Source organism: Aedes aegypti, unplaced genomic scaffold (assembly GCF_002204515.2).
Source record: "Aedes aegypti strain LVP_AGWG unplaced genomic scaffold, AaegL5.0 Primary Assembly AGWG_AaegL5_hic_scaff_1458_PBJ_arrow, whole genome shotgun sequence".
Taxonomy (NCBI): domain Eukaryota; kingdom Metazoa; phylum Arthropoda; class Insecta; order Diptera; family Culicidae; genus Aedes; species Aedes aegypti.
The window spans coordinates 47,396-65,031 of record NW_018734898.1 but is presented as its reverse complement, the minus strand read 5'-3'; the positions used below and the strand labels follow the sequence as shown (position 1 = coordinate 65,031).

The following is a 17,636-nucleotide window of genomic DNA, read 5'->3' as shown; positions in this document are numbered from 1 at the left end:
TGCCAAAGTGAAACATGGAAGTGCCTAAGTTGTTCTGCACCCTACTGCTTATTGCGATCTATGGCCTCGATTAGTTCCTGGTCATCAATCACCTCACATGTTGCACTGGAGCGGTCAGTGCCTGCCGTCGTTACAGTGACTTGGCTTTTTTCTACATTGTTCTCACTTAAGATGAGTTGATCGTCTTTTTTTCTTGGCGGGAACCTTAGCCGGTTACTGATGGGTCCAGAAGCCTCTTCTTCACATTCCGCTTGTTGTTTGTTATGATGAATCATCTCTCATGGATCCCCTTAGGAGTCGCTATCCATCTTCGCTGGAATAGTCGCCTTTGTGATCCCAATCATCCCAAAATCATGATTATGCACCCGGATATCATGTCTCCAGTGTGTTTTCATCTTATGACACAAGTTGCAGCTGAGTGCTCGAAATCATGCATTGAATGCTCGAATATCATGTGTAAAGTAATACAAAAACCAATCGCTCCATAGCACAACTTGCAACTCCTTAGTAATTTGGAAACGTTTTTCGTACAGTCACCCCACAGTTATGAATCAACAAAGGGTCATTTTTCAGAATAAAATATTATTGAAAATCATGGAGACGCTGTACAAACAAAACTCCCTCCTGGGCACTGCACAATATAGTTCTTTTCGGGAATACATCTCAAAACTCACGATTATTTACCAAAAAGTGTCGATTTCTATCGAAATTTCAAATGTTCAAATGTTCTTTTGGAATCGTCTTATCTTTGATTCATAATTGTAGTATGGTTTTCAATGCCTCACAGATATGAATCAATGCTTTAAGGCGTATGGCTGAAATATTATTTTCTCAGGATGGAGATTTTTTCAGCGTGATTGCAACTGCATTAAGTGAGATATTTTCCGTTTAATCCAACTCTGATCCATAGATGTGTGCTATCCATAACTGTGGAGCGACTGTGATCTTCATTGCAATGTTGATGTTTGTTTAATAGGTCTCAACTCGGTTTCAGTCAAATATGGAAGGCCCTTTTAGGAAAGGCCGCATTTGCGATGAATATCCATGTTAGCGGAAAATGAGAATGGACCTTTAAAAAAATATTATTCTCTCAACTTGCATAGTCTTCTCATGCATTCTTTGGAATTACTATTCTATGTTTAAGTATTATTAGAAACAATCATTTTAGCATAGTCTCATGTATCGAATGGTTTTATTTGTACAAACTAGAAAGGATTTTGTAAACGACATGTTAATGTATCATGTTGCTAACATGAAATCATGTAAGTATAAATGAACATCTTGCATGTGTGCCCTGTAATATTGAAGCATTGTATTGATAGACATGAATTCTCACTGAAATTAATAAAAAAAATATGTGCATAGATTTTTATAGAAATTTTGACGTTACTCGAACTACATAGTAATATTCTACTTTCTGAGTGGCATGTTCTCAGCACTACATATCTGAATCCAAACACGTTACTACTGCTGCCGGCTACTCCAGATGTGTATGCGTTCTCCCATTTTTCCAGCTTGACACACTTATGCCAGACCACTTATACACTCCCAGTCGTACCCGACTAACCGAGCTACATATCTGGAAAAAGATCGCTCCCTCTATCAAGATGAATCAGGAAAAGTAAGGAAAACGAACACGGCACATCGGTGAAATATAAATATGAAACCGCAGCCCGGCATAGTCAGCTATTGCTGGCAGAGGGAGAGGCGGATAAAACCGCGCTTTTAAAATATGACCCTCCGTCCGGTGTCCCACAGAGGCTTAGTTTTCTAAAAAGGTGGCTGAAATCCAATTTTCATGCAAATGTCAGAAGGAAATAGTTTTTTATACCAGATTGGTACACCTGTCAAAAAACGTTTATTTTGCTTAGGAACTCGCCCATTTCAACTCGTCAAAATTCAGTTTCCTGCATAACTTTTTCTGGTCGGCAACTAATTTTAACCAATATTTATCTTTCCCGGATGCAAATTTATTTTCATCCGTCTGCTCTCTCAAGTCTAAGGAATTACTTACAAAAGAATCTTTTTGCCTAAGTTTGCCCAAAACATTTTTTTAGAGTTGTTCTATGAAATCCAAGATATGAGGTTTATGTCCAAAACAGGGTATGCTTGACAAACTTGTAAAACATTGGAAATATTTAGTTTTTGCCATAATGTTTAGATCCGGACCACTGTGTGTCAGTGAGATGCTGTGAAAAGTCTGGTGGCGAAGAACCTCTCAGTTTCCTTCTTTGTAACGGTGGGAACATTCCCCGTCCCCCCATTCCTGTTTCCGTTCCTGCAGGATTTGACCATGGTTTCGAAACGGTTGATGCTTAGCAAGGTTTTGGAAATGCTCCTGAGGCCACCTCAGTCACCGTTGGAGAACGGTCCCGTGAAGACCGCTGTCGGGATATTATCGAATCTGTCGTGAAACTGCGGTGTGGAGTATTTTCGTGTCACGCATAAGTTTAGGTACACGTGCGTGCGTACGGGGCGAAGTGTGAGTGTGACCATATTTGACCTCTCTGGGAAAGGGGAGAGTTGATGGAGTGGGCGACTGTACAACGTGATACACTACTGCGCTGTCGTTGACTGGATTAATGACCCGACAGCTGCAGCACTAAGCCTAACAAAGAAAAGTGGATTACGGCGTATTCGAGACACATGACAGGAATTGAGTTCAAGTCATAATCTGGGGATGCAGTGGCGCTTGAAAAATGAAAAATCTTATAGTTTATTGAGAAGTGCGCGTGTGCAAGATATAACTAGGAAGTAACTGATTTTCTGGCAAACTTGCTGTATTCTGACCGCGAGAGAGGTTAACGCGATCGACGTGCCAAGTTTTGGAACAGTCCACTGCATCGTACAGCTGTGTCAATTCAACGCTAGTGTATATGTGTTCACACCAGGGATTGTGGGCTGGAAAATGTCCATCCCTATAGAGAACAACGGCCGCTTTACTGCGTAGATGAACTGTGAGGAAACATGGTTACCGTGCAGGAGCGATATCTGATCACCTATGAAATGAAACGAGATCCGTCCACTTCGTACAGAACGCCTACGATTTGTATGAGGTGTATGGATTTCGACTCAACACTGTACTTGGACCCATCTGCCGGCTAACCGTTGAAAGATTTATCCTTCGATGGTGGCAAACATTGCACTGCCTTGAGATTGAACTCTTCTTCTGGAGGGGCAATGACGAACGACGAATGTTGCTGTCTAACGTTTAATGGAGAGGGTCAGCAATAGAGAGTCATGAGCGTTGAAAGTCAACAACTCAAAATCACATCGGATTGAGATGAACAAAATTTCCTGTAGTTTTGTCAGTTTCACAGTGTTTAACAAGTACTTGTAATAGCCCCCATGGAAAAACTTGATAGTTACGTTTCCGATGTTCAGAATTATCGTTTTCACAATCACCACACCTGAATGCATCAACACACTGAACAAGTGCTATAGTCGATTCTTTGAGCATGATCCTTCTGCAATTTTGTGTCGTCATATTTGTGAAATAACTTAGTACCACCCTTGGCTCAGTAATATTTAATTTTGTTTGAGGACATAATTTCAAACTATTCAAGTATTGCTTGTTATTTGCTAACCAAGAATTCTCGCGTTTAGTAAACAGGCATATCTGCCGTAATCGATTTCGGTTCATCGACATTCGCTTCGGAGTAGTACACGAAATGCAATCAATTTTCGGAACATTTCACAAGTCTACATTGACGAAAGACGTTTAGTACTTATTACTAAATCAATAATAACATTCGAAAACATTCACTCGGTCAATTATTAGGCTAAAACAAATCGTTGAAGAGAATTGATTCCGAGCATTATACAGAACTTTGATACTGTGATAGCTTGTACGGGTCCAATGAAGTCGTTTTATGCATTGCGAATAAATTTATCATCCAATTCGTTTACAGCTGGCCAAAAAATGGCCTAACTTTAGCATTCTTCTGCTGACCTAACGTCCTTCAGGACTGCGCCTGCATTACAATGTTTCTTCAATTCACTCGATTTAGTGCTGTGTGTCTCCAGTTCCTCAAACGCTCAAGTTTCATTGGTCTTGCTTTACATGGTCGATTCACCCAATTCGCGGCGCTTCTATGTGTCTTGCCGAAATCGAGCCTTCTCTAAGCAGAAACCAAGGCCTTCCATAATGCCCATCTATACCGCCGGCTCGATAATGGCCTTGATAATCCATAAATCCGGCTGCACAAAACTATTCAAATGCAGCCATAGACGGCGGCAGAGGAGTTGGGAAAACACTTTGTATTCCACATAGGCAATAATGTACATATTACACTTTCTTGTCACTCATCCGGTAGCTGTTATGTATTCCAAATCCTGACTCTAGGTTCTCAGTCTCAGTTCAAATATCAACTTTTTCTGCTTCCATGCCTTTCAGGTGTTCATCTTAGTGCTTCATCCACCTTTCAATAACATCACGCTAATCTTTCACTTCTATACTCATCCAAGCACAATCCGGTTTGCTATTCGAAGCATTCTTGCATTCTTCGTATAGAAGCGTTTGTAATTCCTAGTCAAACCAATCGTTCCATCGATGTATTTACACAAATCTAATGGCTTCCTGTGCTGCTCCGTTGACGGTTGCTTTAAAGCTTTTCTAGCAGTTCTCAGGATGGGCTTCTTAGCTGGTTACGTTATTCGTAAAAGGCCCTACTCGCAGCCGCAACACGTCTTTTCACTTCACGGGAAACGTCGTTGTCACTTGTCACAAGTGTTCCAATGAGGTCAATATCGTTCGTATTCTAAAGAGCATGTCCAACCATGAGATGATAGTGCCGTTTTTCTGCACACCAAATTCTCATTCTGTACCTAGAACTCCTTCGAGTACAATGTTGAACAGTCAATTCGAAAGTGCGTCTCCCTGCTTCAATCCGTCTAACGTCATAAACGCGGTTGACATCTTGTCTGCAATCAGAACACTTTATTTCGAATCATCATAGGCGTAGCAGAGCTGGAAAAAATTCACTGCATCGTACGCTGCCTTTTTTTTATTCATAGTAGGATACAAAAAAGCTTGAGAAGCCTTGGCTGTTGTGTGTTGGCACGACGCGGGACTCACGTTAGGCGTGCTTAACCACTAATAAATTTTCCCTACTGCTCCTGTGCCTCGATCTCCAACGGAACTTTATCATGCAACTTCATCAGGGAAGGGCTGTGCTCATGCCCTTCGTCAGTCTCAGCCTCTAACTATTCTGCTAGTTCGTTTTTGGAGCTTAATGTCGTCAAAAACACTGCTCATTCTACGGTGTCTCTGTGACTTTTCTTTTTTTCCAATTGGCGGTTGTAGATCTCTCTGGGACTTTGGACAGCTTTCTGTGTGACGACGCATACTTCCTTTGGGACGGCCTCGCGGAAGAGCCCTGTTGAACTTCTACTGGACGCTTATGTGCATTCCGTTGCTCTATGACGACTCGTTCTTTGCTGCTGCTTTTCGAGCTCTCCCGGTTGACCAGTTGGATGCAGAGGTCGGCCAGCGATTCCGCTGGTGAAAAGCTTCAGGCTTACTGGCGCCCTAAACTGAACTAAACCCCAACGGTGGACTTAGCCTACTTCGAAGCAGGCCGGGCAGATATCGAGGTTGGTCCTGGGATTCCGGTGGAGGGAAACTTCCGGTTCACAGGTGCCCTAACGACCATTTTCCGGTGCTGTTTCCCCAGCTAGACCCCGGCGGTAGACTCAGCCTACTCCGACTCGACGTTAGTCGGTCAAGTGCCTGGATCGGTTCAGCAATTCCGGTTGGAGGATGACTTCCGATTTGCAGGCGCCCCGACGACTTATTACCAATACTACATTTCACCCGATCTACTCGATCTAGTTCCCGACGGAGGATCTAGCCTACTCTGATCGCGGCCCGGAGCTCTCTGGTCTTCACGCCATCTCCTTTGCAGCGACTACATAATCTACGTTATCGCCGGATTCCAAGTTCTTTCATGCTGGCTCATGTTCTGCACGATATTGGCCGGATTTAGAACGCTTGCGGTTTCTGACATCATCTCGCTTCGTATATCCCTGAATCGAGGGCAGTGGAATGTAACACGCTCCGGGGCCTCCTCGATATTTGGACACACCGAACAATGTGAAGACACTGCGTGTCCGAATCAATGCAGATATTTTCGGGAGCATCCATGGCCTGACAAAAACTGGGTCAGGAAGAAGTTAACTTCTCCACGTATTCTGGTCGCCCACACTGACAAGTTAGGAATGAGCATGTGGGTCCACCTTCGTGTCTCCTAGTTATTCCACTCCTGCTGCTAATTGACTATTTCAACCATTCTGATGGTATTCCTCACATTCCTTATGTCCCTTTGCTGGTAGCATGCTATCTCCTCAGCCAGAGTGATGCCGATGGGGATTATTCCGGCGATAACGCACGCGGCCTTCGACTATATAGTGCAGTAGGCACTCGCCATCCGTATAGCCATGAACCGGAACGTACATGCTTCGTACTGCTTCTCCAATGTCCTCAATGTTGAGCATGACCCAAGCAACAGTGTTAGCTGTGATCGCTGGCTTTTCGTAAACATAGTCTACAAAGCTGTTGAAGTTAAGCCTGTCGTCGACCATTACTCCACGGTGCTTTAGAGAGCGCTACGATGAGATTGCGTGTCCTCCGACGTTGATCTCAATTGCTGAACCATCTTGCAGTTGCTGACCAGAACCACCTCCGCAGCTTGACACCAATCATCCACGATTCAATGATGTCTAGCTACGTTGCCTTCAAATTAATAAGCAGATGGTGAGTCTGCAAGTTATACTCCCGGAATTAATCTAGGATCATTCGCAAGATAAACATCTGATCCGTTGTAAAGCGGCTCTCACAAAAATCAATTTGGTATTCGTCGACGTCTGTTAAACAGGATGCTCGACAGTATGCCTAATTCAGCAGAGTTATTCACTGCAATTGACATACTCCAGTCAGAGCCCCTTCTCGTAGATTTGCGTATGAGGCCATCCAACCAGCCGGTGGGCAATTCTTTGTCTTTCATATCTTCAGAACTACTCGATCGACTAATAAAGCTGCTCACTTCCATGCTTGAGACGCTCGACTGGGATCTCATCCTTCCCAGCAGCTTATCAGTTCTTCAGCTAGACTTTTTAACATCTCCAATGGTCGGTAGGTCCACAGGTCAATCGTCATCATCAATGTTCACTCTGTTTCTCGCTACATTCCAATTTTCACTATTCCAACAGAATAGAACCGGCTTGAACCTCGCAATACTTTCCACTTTCTGGATCCATGGGTGCTTCTTTTTCTAATGCTTGCAGACAGCTCGCCAGATCTGTGAGTATTACGATTTCTTGATTCACGTTCGGTATCGAAAACGCCATTTTGATGGCATATGTCTCTGCAGAAAAGACGCTACATTCTTCTAGTAGGCCGTATGTGCCTGCCAAACCTGGTGCATTGAATGCGGCTCCTCCTCAAATTTGGAGCCGTTCAGCTACCAATTTCTTGATGTCACCGATCTTTCGCTGTAGTGGATTGCCAGTTCTTCCGCTAGTTCATCGGGATTGTCCGTGAAATTGCCTGCTCGCTTGAGAACAACTGAACGTTGTGCCCGGTTGTCACACAGTTCGGTCATCGTGTTGTTCGATGAGATTTTCTCCACGAAGTTTTCCCAAGATTGCTGCTGAGTTTGGCAAATCGCCTTTCGTGCTGCTACCTTTGCTTCATGGAAGCTCGCCAATGCTTCGGTTTAATTTGGATCAAATGTTTGCAGGCGTCGAAGAATACGCAAACACTTTTTTCATCGTCGAATTGGCTTTGCCTTAGCGCATCACCACAGCAAAGTCTTCGGTCCGATTCGACCGCTGGTCCACGGAATGGATTTCGTCGCTGCCGATATTATATTATCAGTAAAATTTCTTACATCCCATTCGGCATCTTGCGAGATTGCTTCAGCTATTCGCATAATGACCAATCGGCTCGGTAGCCACTTTCGCCTTGTCATCTGCTGATTTGACCAGCCGGGTATGGATACGGTTATGGGGAAGTGGTCGCTGCTATGCGTGTACGATAAGATTCTTCAAGTGAACCTACGGGCCAAGCTCTCGAAACATATCGTTAGATGGAATGCCAGATCGACGCGAGTTGGGAAGCAGTCATTCAGGATGACCAACAGTTGATCCAAGGTCGCCTCAGCAATAAACCTACTATGCGCGTTCGATTGGTGGGACCCCCAAGCAAGATGGTGTGCGTTGAAGACTCCCATAAGCAAGATTGGACCTTCTAGTTGTTCGAGCAGCTCACTCAAAGCGGCCTGACACTGGGTTGAACTCGGTGGAATGTATATAGACACTACGGTCACTTGAATCGGTGCATGGATGCGTGCAGCAGCGAGTTGCAGGCTGGTGTTGATTTGCATTCACTCGAAGGGTATGCCTTCGTGGATCGCTAAGTCAACGCCGTGTTGCCAGTGGTGTACGGCATTCGATTTGATCATCAACGTATATTGCCTTTCGATTAAATGTTTCGTTTCTTGAAGCGCCACGATACAGGGTTCAACTCACTGATGTTGGCTCTGAGTCCACGCAAGTTCCACTGGAGAGAAAATTTCTGCCGGAGTGAGAGCAATCGGTAATAGTCGGAGAGGCGGATGATGATATCGATGTTCTTCGTGTAGACGAGATGATGGTCCGGTCCGAGTCGATATTAGGGCCTAGAAAGGTCCTGACATCCTGACGTCTGAGAAATATCGCCCATTAACCAGCGCGTGGTCTATTTGGGAGCAAGCATCGCCACCCGGGTGTTGCCAAGTGTGTTTGCGGATATTGTTGCAAGGGATGGCAATCAGCAGTAGATACTACTGATTGCCATCCCTCTAGCACCAGCGTTAGTTACAAGCCGCAGGCCATTAACAGTAGTAACGGAATAGAGGCTTTCCGTCCCAATGACGGGCCGGAAGGAGTCTTCTTTCCCGATTTGAGCATTTGCGTCGCCGATGATTATCTTGACAGCTTGTTTTAGACTTGTTTTAGGCTATTATAGAACTCATCCTTCATTTTATCGGGATTATCGTTCGATAGCGGATATATGTCGATTGGGCTGTAGTTGAAAAACTTGCCCTCAACACACAGATTCGTTCGCTTATCGGCATCCACCGAATATATCGCTTTATCTGCTTCCCAATCACGCCATAAGCCACGTTCTGCTCTGTAACCACCGCTGTAGTAGAAGTGGTACTTGAAGAAAGCGCTGGCGATGGGATCCACCGCTCTCTGGTTTTGGGCCAGCGTATTGCCTGGATAACTGCCACGTTCATGTCGGAATTTCGCAGTTCACGAGCCAGAAGCCGGCTTCATTCAAAGCTCTCACATTCCAAGATCAGACTTCCCAATAGTCATCCTTCATTCGTTGCCGGGTCTGTTGTCGTAAAATAAATCTGCTCCACTTTTTCCTTTCTTGGTTGTTGAAGTGTCTTTGATAGGCTTCCTAACCAGGGTTGCACTACCTACATCGTGCTGGCATCACCTTTATCAAGGCTTCGGACTGTCGTAATCTGCTGAAGATGATGCTTAACATCTCAGCCAAATCGTCGCTACACGTCTGTTCCTCTCATCTATCACCGATTAACTGACTCACGTTTTTCACTGTGATCGTTGTATACACATACTTGCGATTCGCTATTTGTGTGTAATCGTACCACTCACGCACACACTCTCCCGTTCTATTCTTCATCGAACGAGAGACGGGTTTTTCCAACCCAAAGTTTTTAAAGATCTAAATAACTCTCCCACTGAAGCCTATATCCAACGCGTGATGCCAAACCGAACGCAGCCCATAGATTTATTATTGAAATGGTCATATTTTCTAATGATGATTATCGACATCATTTATTTAAGACCGAACTAAAATTTATGTATCTTATAGCTTCAATATAATAGGGGTATTTACTTAATGTCGCGTAATCTACAATGGATCGATGCACGAGTTCACTAATTTGACGTTTGGGCGGTGCCGAATTCACTTGTTGCCATGGTCACGTAAATAACACGGCACCGCTAAAACGTCAAATAGTGAAGTCGTGCATCGGCCCATTCTGCGTAACTTCAGCGATGAAACTTTTCAAATGAAATATTCCTCATTTGATTCGGTGGAATGTCAAATGGAAAAATTATTATCTAGTTGTCCACAGTTTTAGCTACTGCATCGCGCTGTAAACGTCAATAATTTGTGCCAAAGTATGTTTTCCAACTTGGAATTATGATAATTTTTTTAGGGTTTTTGAGGCTGAGTTTGACATTCAACTGAGGCAAATGGTTTACGCATCCGCATTTTACTTAAAGAAAACCATATTTGATGTTTAAGGTTTTCATGTAACACTGCTTTCACCAGGATCTGAAGTTGATTCCGAATCATGTGAAGGAAAGCCTAACTTTCAGTTTATCCCTAAAACGGTTTCAAACCACTGAAGCCAGCTTATTGTTAGTCTTCACCCAACTGTGTAAAGTAGAAAGGTCAAACTATGTCCCGGAGATGAACCAGCCATGCGCCGAAAGTCTCGGTCATTATGTTATTGATAGAAATAACTACTTTGAACAAAATCCACCTTTCCGATGTCGCTGAACCTATCGTAAATCAACTCGGGCAAGATCGAGGTATTTAGTTTTGCCAAGAGGTCACATAGTTCCAGGTCGAAATAAAGCTCTCATTGGACTTTGAATTTGTAACCGTTTTGTAGGATGATGTTCTGGTTCTTAATGCAAACTTGTCTTGCATCCGATTTTTCCGTATCCGTTCTAAGAAAACAAATAATTAACGTTTGTCAGATTACCAAAGCGTTCTTGGATTGATAAACCGGTGAATCTGACGGTCCGAAATGTTTCATTTGCAGTTTTTCGCAATGTCATGAAATATTTAGTTAATCATTTAAGCATGACTTACGCACTGTTTTACGCTGTTAAGTGAATACCCCTAATAAAACTGTTATTATATTATTGTCACAGAAAGAAAATAATACACTCATCCAAAAACAAATTGTTGATGGAATCTCTTTAAAAATGCTTCTGTAATCCCTGGTATAATTTCAAGAGCAATCCCAGGACAAATTCATAAACAGACCTTCTGTTTGTTGATTTTTTTATGATTTATCATTATGTGGGGTTTTCTGGGAGAATCAATCAGGATTCCTCAATCATTTTTCTGGTTGAATTACTGTACAATTTCCAGAAGGAATGGCTAAAAACAACTCTGAAAAGAGTTTCTTGGCCAAATCTAAAGGAATATCTTATTAGAAATAAGAATTTTATGTTTAGAGCAATTGGATCTCAACTTTCTATGGACATAGAATTTCCATTTCTTACTTAAAAAATAAATAAACGATCCCAAAACATATTCTCATGAATAAACACGAATTTGCATTGACACGAATGCACCATTGTAGTGTAAAGTGTCACTAATAAAAAAAATTCTTGTGAATTGACTCTGTTCAAAATTAACATAAAATCCACTTAATATTTGTAGTGAATAAGGATTGTTCCAAATCATCTTTGGTAGCGAGTGAAGTAGTAGATTTTTAACATACATAGTTCATCAACGACTTGTTTGATTTGTCAGAAAAATAGTACCAAAATTAATCCAAGTTTCAACGGAAAACGAAAAAAGTGAATGCATGTCGCATTTGACATGAAAAAAATGCTTTAAAGTGCGACTGTTGGAAGTGAAATATCAAATCTGACGTGTTAAAGTCAGCCCCGAAAATGGTATCATAAATTATCACAGCGCCAAAAAGTGATTAATCTGGTAAAGTTGACAGGCACACGTACATATATGTGTCTGGAAGAAGGAGCGTCGGCAGTAAAGAAAAAAAAATAAGGCAGCAGCAGTGATTGCGAATGAGCGTGAATCGAAGAAAATCTAAGACGACGAGGTGACCCACGGGTGAAGTATCATCTTTTCGAACTCATGTGAAGTGTACCGCGATCGCTAAGGGGAAAATATTTATATTTTCGTTTTCTTCTGCTGTGATAAATTAGTGCTGAGACACGTAAACCCAAATGTTGGACAGTATGAGCATGTACGAGGAAGAGTGGACCCGGACGGAGATCATCACCACGGTGGGTTTGTTTGGATTTTTGTGTTTTTATATTCCTGATGGACGAAATACTACGGCATTGTCCTTTTGCACTCAAGACTTTATAACAGATTCCCGAAAACCGAACCACTTTTGTGGTAATCGTTCCATGTAATGAATGTCATCATAAAGAATTCGACAAATATGATTTGTTCGAAACTCGACGAAGAATTTCTACACGAGGTTCAAGAAATAGGTTGCTCTAAAAATATTACATAAACAAGAAGCGCTGCTGCATATGTAGCACGGTACCGAGGGAAAACCGGCTGATTCCATCCATAAATACATATAAAATTTCTAAATATATCCCGTTTCTTCCTCTTCCTTGCATTGCTAGCACAAGGGGGCAATGGAAGCGGCTGCAGTTTGTAGGAAACTCTGAAGCAATAATGTATGGATGGGAATCAAATGGTATTGTGATGGCGTATTGGGGCCCAGTATAACAAAGTGTGGAACAACGCATCGCATATGGCGAAATGAAAAACCGTTTGTCTGTCTTTCTAACATTGTATGTAGGATAGTAGCATTGCGACTTGTGGCTTGCGTTTGCGTGTAATATTTGCAGCTATCGTGATTTGGAGCAGATTTGGTTCTTTTGTACCGCATTTCATGGAGACGCATGGTGATCAATGGTTTCATATTCCATTGGACCTTAGGCTGATACCTATTAATTTTCTTTCATGACCGAGATCGCTTGCTAGGTACGAAGGGGATCTGGAGGATAAAAATGAATGAGGAGCACAAAAATAAACACTTTTTTTTTTCTATCTTTACTAACGAGATTTTTAACCCTTGGCTAGTTCATCTCGGGACCAACGGCTTTACTTCCCTTCCGAAGGAAGTCGTCACTATAACTCTTACGTTATAAATGACTATGTCGGGGATGGGATTCGATCCCAGGTCCTCGGCGTGAGAGGCGTCTGTTCTAACCCATACACCAGGTCCGTCCCCAAACACGAAAAAAATGTTATTTTATAATTTTTATTTTTAAAATAGGTATATTTTATTCTTGATTTTTAATTCAAAAACCTTCAATTTTCCAACATACATTGTTAGAATCCAAAGTTATCTGTCAAATCGTACACTTCAACTTTGGAACCAATATTAAGTATACAATGTTTTCACATCTGACAAACCTATGTTAGCTAGAAGTTGTCAAAAATCTTTGTTTGTGGATAACATAGGCTACTCCGTTAAAAGACGATGCTTGCGTTTTATATGTAGTAGATTGCAAAAAGTTTGGATATTTTCTCTTCATACTTGCAAAAATGGAAGATTTCTCCTGATGCCTTCAAAACTCAACTTATAATATTCCCACATAAACCAAAAGCACTTTGTTTGAAACCTTCAAATAGATGAGAGGGGGTTCCAATAAATTGGTCAGATGAAGTTATATATCTAGGGCTCATGCTAGACAAAAATTAAACTTTCAAAAATTACATTGAAGGCGTTCATGCCAAATATCACAAATATATAAAATGTCAGTATCCACTTGTAAACAGAAAATCGAAACTTTGTCTTAAGAACAAGTTTTAGATCTTCAACCAAATTTTCAGGCCAGCCATGTTGTATGCTGTGCCTATATGTACTAGCTGTTGTAAGATCAGGAAAATAGCTCTGTAGCTCACGATAGCCGATAATCTTCCATTCAGTGCCAGGAAATGAAGCAACATGTCTGACAACAATTATTTCTATACTTAAGTCTCTTTACTACAAAGTTCCTGTTTACGGAAGTAAAACTCCATCTATCTCTCCAAGTAAGTAGATATATTCTTGCCTAAAAAAAACCGTTGTCCTCGTGGCAATATTTAAACGAGAGTTCAAGTTCTCCAAAAATAGCACCCACGACCAATGCCACCCCCGAATAATATTCACAGCTGTAGGGTTGAATTTTCATCCATCCAAAAATACGGCCATAAGAAATGAAATCCGCAGTAAAAATAAAGCTGCAGCGAAAAGTAAATTTATGGTGCCATTCGATCTGGTCGAGAGAAGACACTCCCCGTTCTGGACAGACCATCGCATCGTACGTGCGGAACTAATTTACGATCAAAATTGTTGGCCACGATCGTTCGACTTTAGTACAGTAAGTAACACAAAGGGATTCGGTAGTGGTTTCTGAACCGGAATGGAAAAAAAATCCTCCACTGGTTGATCGATTAATTTTTCAACATCGCACAGTGGAAGATTTCACCGTTTTGTCATTTATAAGATGACATAAAAATAAACAACTTTTCACAGTGTAGCATATTGCTAAGTTTTGACACGAATGAGCTATTGCATTTTATATAGTATTGTTGGGCAAATTTCGCATATTTGTAACTGAACAAGAGGTAAAAATATACTAATCATATTATATGCAATTGGAAGTACAAGTTGACTATGGGATGATGCTGAAATGATCAAACTGTAAGAGATAGTAAGGTATATTTGATCATGTAATATGTAGTTGAACTGAACAATAAAAATGCATGTAATGTGCCCATGATTGACATTATGTGAAGATTTTGCTTGACAAGCTCATCGGGGGTTTTATCTGTTCGGAACGTATCACTTCCTCCACGCCTTATAACAAAGCTGTTCACACAAGCAGGATGTTTCATTACGCGTGGTAAAGATGGATAAATAATGAGTGAAATTATGAAAAACATACACGTGCTCGGGTGACATTCGAACCCACGACACTTGTATGTTAGATGAGTGCTTTACCCACTAAACTACCGAGCCACATGGTGACCCAAATCGTATTAGTATTTGTGATAGCATTAGTTTTGAAGTGATAGTTGTATAACAACAACTTCGGCGAGCTGAAACCAGCGTACCTTAAGAGGAAAATAACCATAATCGTTTTACAAATTTTCAAACCCAGGTTTTTGGCTCGAAATTAAAGCAATGTTATTGAAAATCTATCATTGCATTGCACTTGCTATCTATAATGCAATAATAGATTTTCATATGGATTGCTTAGAATTTGAGCGAAAAAACTGGTTTTTAATTGTTGATGATTGAATGATGGATTCTTGAGCATTAATATCCAGACACTGGATTCCCGAAAATTGGCTCACAAACACATCCACGTTAGTAAAATTTGCTCATTTCATATATTTTTACATATAAAAATTGATAATCTTGCGTTTGGAACTGGTTTGAAGCAAAAACCAGCTCACGTGAAATTAATTTCAAACTTATTTTTATCCTGTATATCGATGTGGATGTCGAAGAAAATAATGATATTATACTAAAACAATGTTAAACCATATGTTTGAAGTCCAAATTTCTCAAAAATTAATTGAAGAAGTGATACTCCCATACGATTCGAAGCAAACTGCTTTACTATTTTTTGCTTTTTTATTTTATAAGCGTTCTATGAAGTAAAGACATTAAACTTTTTTTTAAGACATATCATTGCAAAAAAGCGTCGAGAATGAATCTCAGCTACTGAGAAATGCATTACTAGCATCGAAATCCTATTGTTTATGCGATTCCAGTAGTGGTTCGGCAGGTGCTTCGCCACCCGGATAGTTTTTCTTTCGTTTGTGTCAAGTGTGATTCTGGAGATTCGGCCGGTCAATAGTGGATTTTTGTTCGTGAAGATTTTTACACACTGTCAGTTCCATGTTTGCCAAATAAAATATTAAAATAACTGCTGCAGATAACATGCGAATTCTACTACTGATGTGTGATGCCACCCGGCAAACAGTTCAATGAAAAGTTAAGCGATTGCTTTTTTCACCTGCTTCTTATTTCAATGATAAATGGACCTGCTTCTTCTCAGCCAGCAAATTCGGAGTTGGGTCTCGAGGGTTTATTTTTTTTTTTTCATTTACGCGTTTTGCTTGGTAGAGTATATACTCTGCAAATGGGTGTGTGTTTTTCATTCAAAACAAGAATAGATTATTTTTAGTCAAAAATAATTGATTCCATTTTATTCATGCGTTACACATTTCCCAGTATTTTACTAATTATATACCTGAAAGTTTAAAACTCAGGTGTTTCTTCCAAAATACGTATGTTTTTTGGAAGGGTAAATTTCTTTAGCTTTTTGATTATTGTTTCTCATTTTAGAAAGCGAGCAATGGCGCTTAAACCAAAGCTCTTTAGCTAGGACACAAGATGGGAATACCTATGCCTCATCCCTGGAAAATTCGCGCATGGAGTGACATTAAATTTCTTAGCAACATCATTCCTAACTATTAAAATCCGATCGTATCACTCGTTTATAATGAGTCCTGGACCATTCCCTTCCATATTATCCAACTCCTTGACATCTATGTAGGTGTCGCGTCGGTGAGTCGCTGGCCTCTCATTTAGTAAGTGTCATATCATCATTATCCTTCCCTTTCCTCGTAACGGAGAAGATGAGAGTGGCTGGAAATGGAAATTGTCATGTCTTTTCATCTCTGACTTTCGAATTAACAACTATTTCATCCAAAATAGTTTTTATAAGTAATTGGGATCTTCCTCAGCCGAGTGGTTAGAGTCCGCGGCTACAAAGCAAAATCATGCTGAAGGTGTCTGGGTTCGTTTCTCGGTTGGTCCAGTATCTTTAAGTAATGGAAATTTCCTTGACTTCCCTGGGCATAGAGTATAATCGTTCCTGCCACACGATATACGAATGCGAAAATGGCAACTTTGGCGATGAATGCTCTCAGTTAATAACTGTGGAAGTGTTCATTAAAACACTACGCTGAGTAGCCGGCTCTGTCCCAGTGGGGACGTTAATGCCAAGCAGAAGAAGAATAAGATGAAGTAATTGGAACAAGAGTGGTACAGTAACGACGACCCGCTAAAACCAGCCCATGCACTGTACTTGAGCAATTCTTTTTGAACTGGGCTGGTTTTAGCGGGTCGTCGTTGGTGCGTTATACCCGCACTCCCTGAATTACCTTCTCAGGGAGTCTGTTTGCATATTTCCCCCTTGTAAAAAAACAAAAAAGGATGCCAATACCTCGAATGTTGTTTCTCCGAACGTAGCAAAAAAGATAATTTCCTGGATATCCCCAAACATCGCTTCAAAATTTGTTAGATTTTGTCTGTTTGAGTTTACTTAAATGTGGACTTCATCCATGAACCTCAAACTTTGATTACTTTTGTAAATTATTACCGTATGTACTCAAAAGAGTATATGAATAACCGTAAGAAATCGTTAGGTTACAGATTATGTTTGTTTGGGGTTGCTTGAGTTTGAATCGTATTTAAAACTTTATTACTTTTATATATTTTTTGTGCCTGTTTTGGTATATTTCTGAGAGCGATCACTAATTACGCCTGTAGATATAAAAGGCTCTTCCATAGGAATTCAGCCGTAACCAAAACTTCGTTAAACATAAACATGATTGTGAACCTGATTCATTTGCATTAAAGAGTTTACGAGTTATGTTTGTTGTACTCAACTGAGTTCTTGGTTATCGCTAGTCATTCGATGAACCCAAAGTTGATGTTTAATTGAGTCTGCTTGAGGAACCTTATTCGAAAATCTCCAAGAGACCTCAAGTTACGCCTATAGACTCGAAGAGCAGAACAAATGAAAAAGAGCTATGAGTA

The 17,636-nt window shown here is 41.0% G+C and overlaps 1 long non-coding RNA gene across 1 annotated transcript; it reads left to right on the top strand.

Moving 5' to 3' along the window:
- Positions 1–2,209: 2,209 nt before the first annotated feature.
- On the top strand, positions 2,210–11,858 carry LOC110680471. Its single transcript, XR_002502890.1, has 2 exons — positions 2,210–2,482; positions 11,576–11,858. It is a non-coding gene; the product is annotated as an uncharacterized LOC110680471 (long non-coding RNA).
- Positions 11,859–17,636: the final 5,778 nt, after the last annotated feature.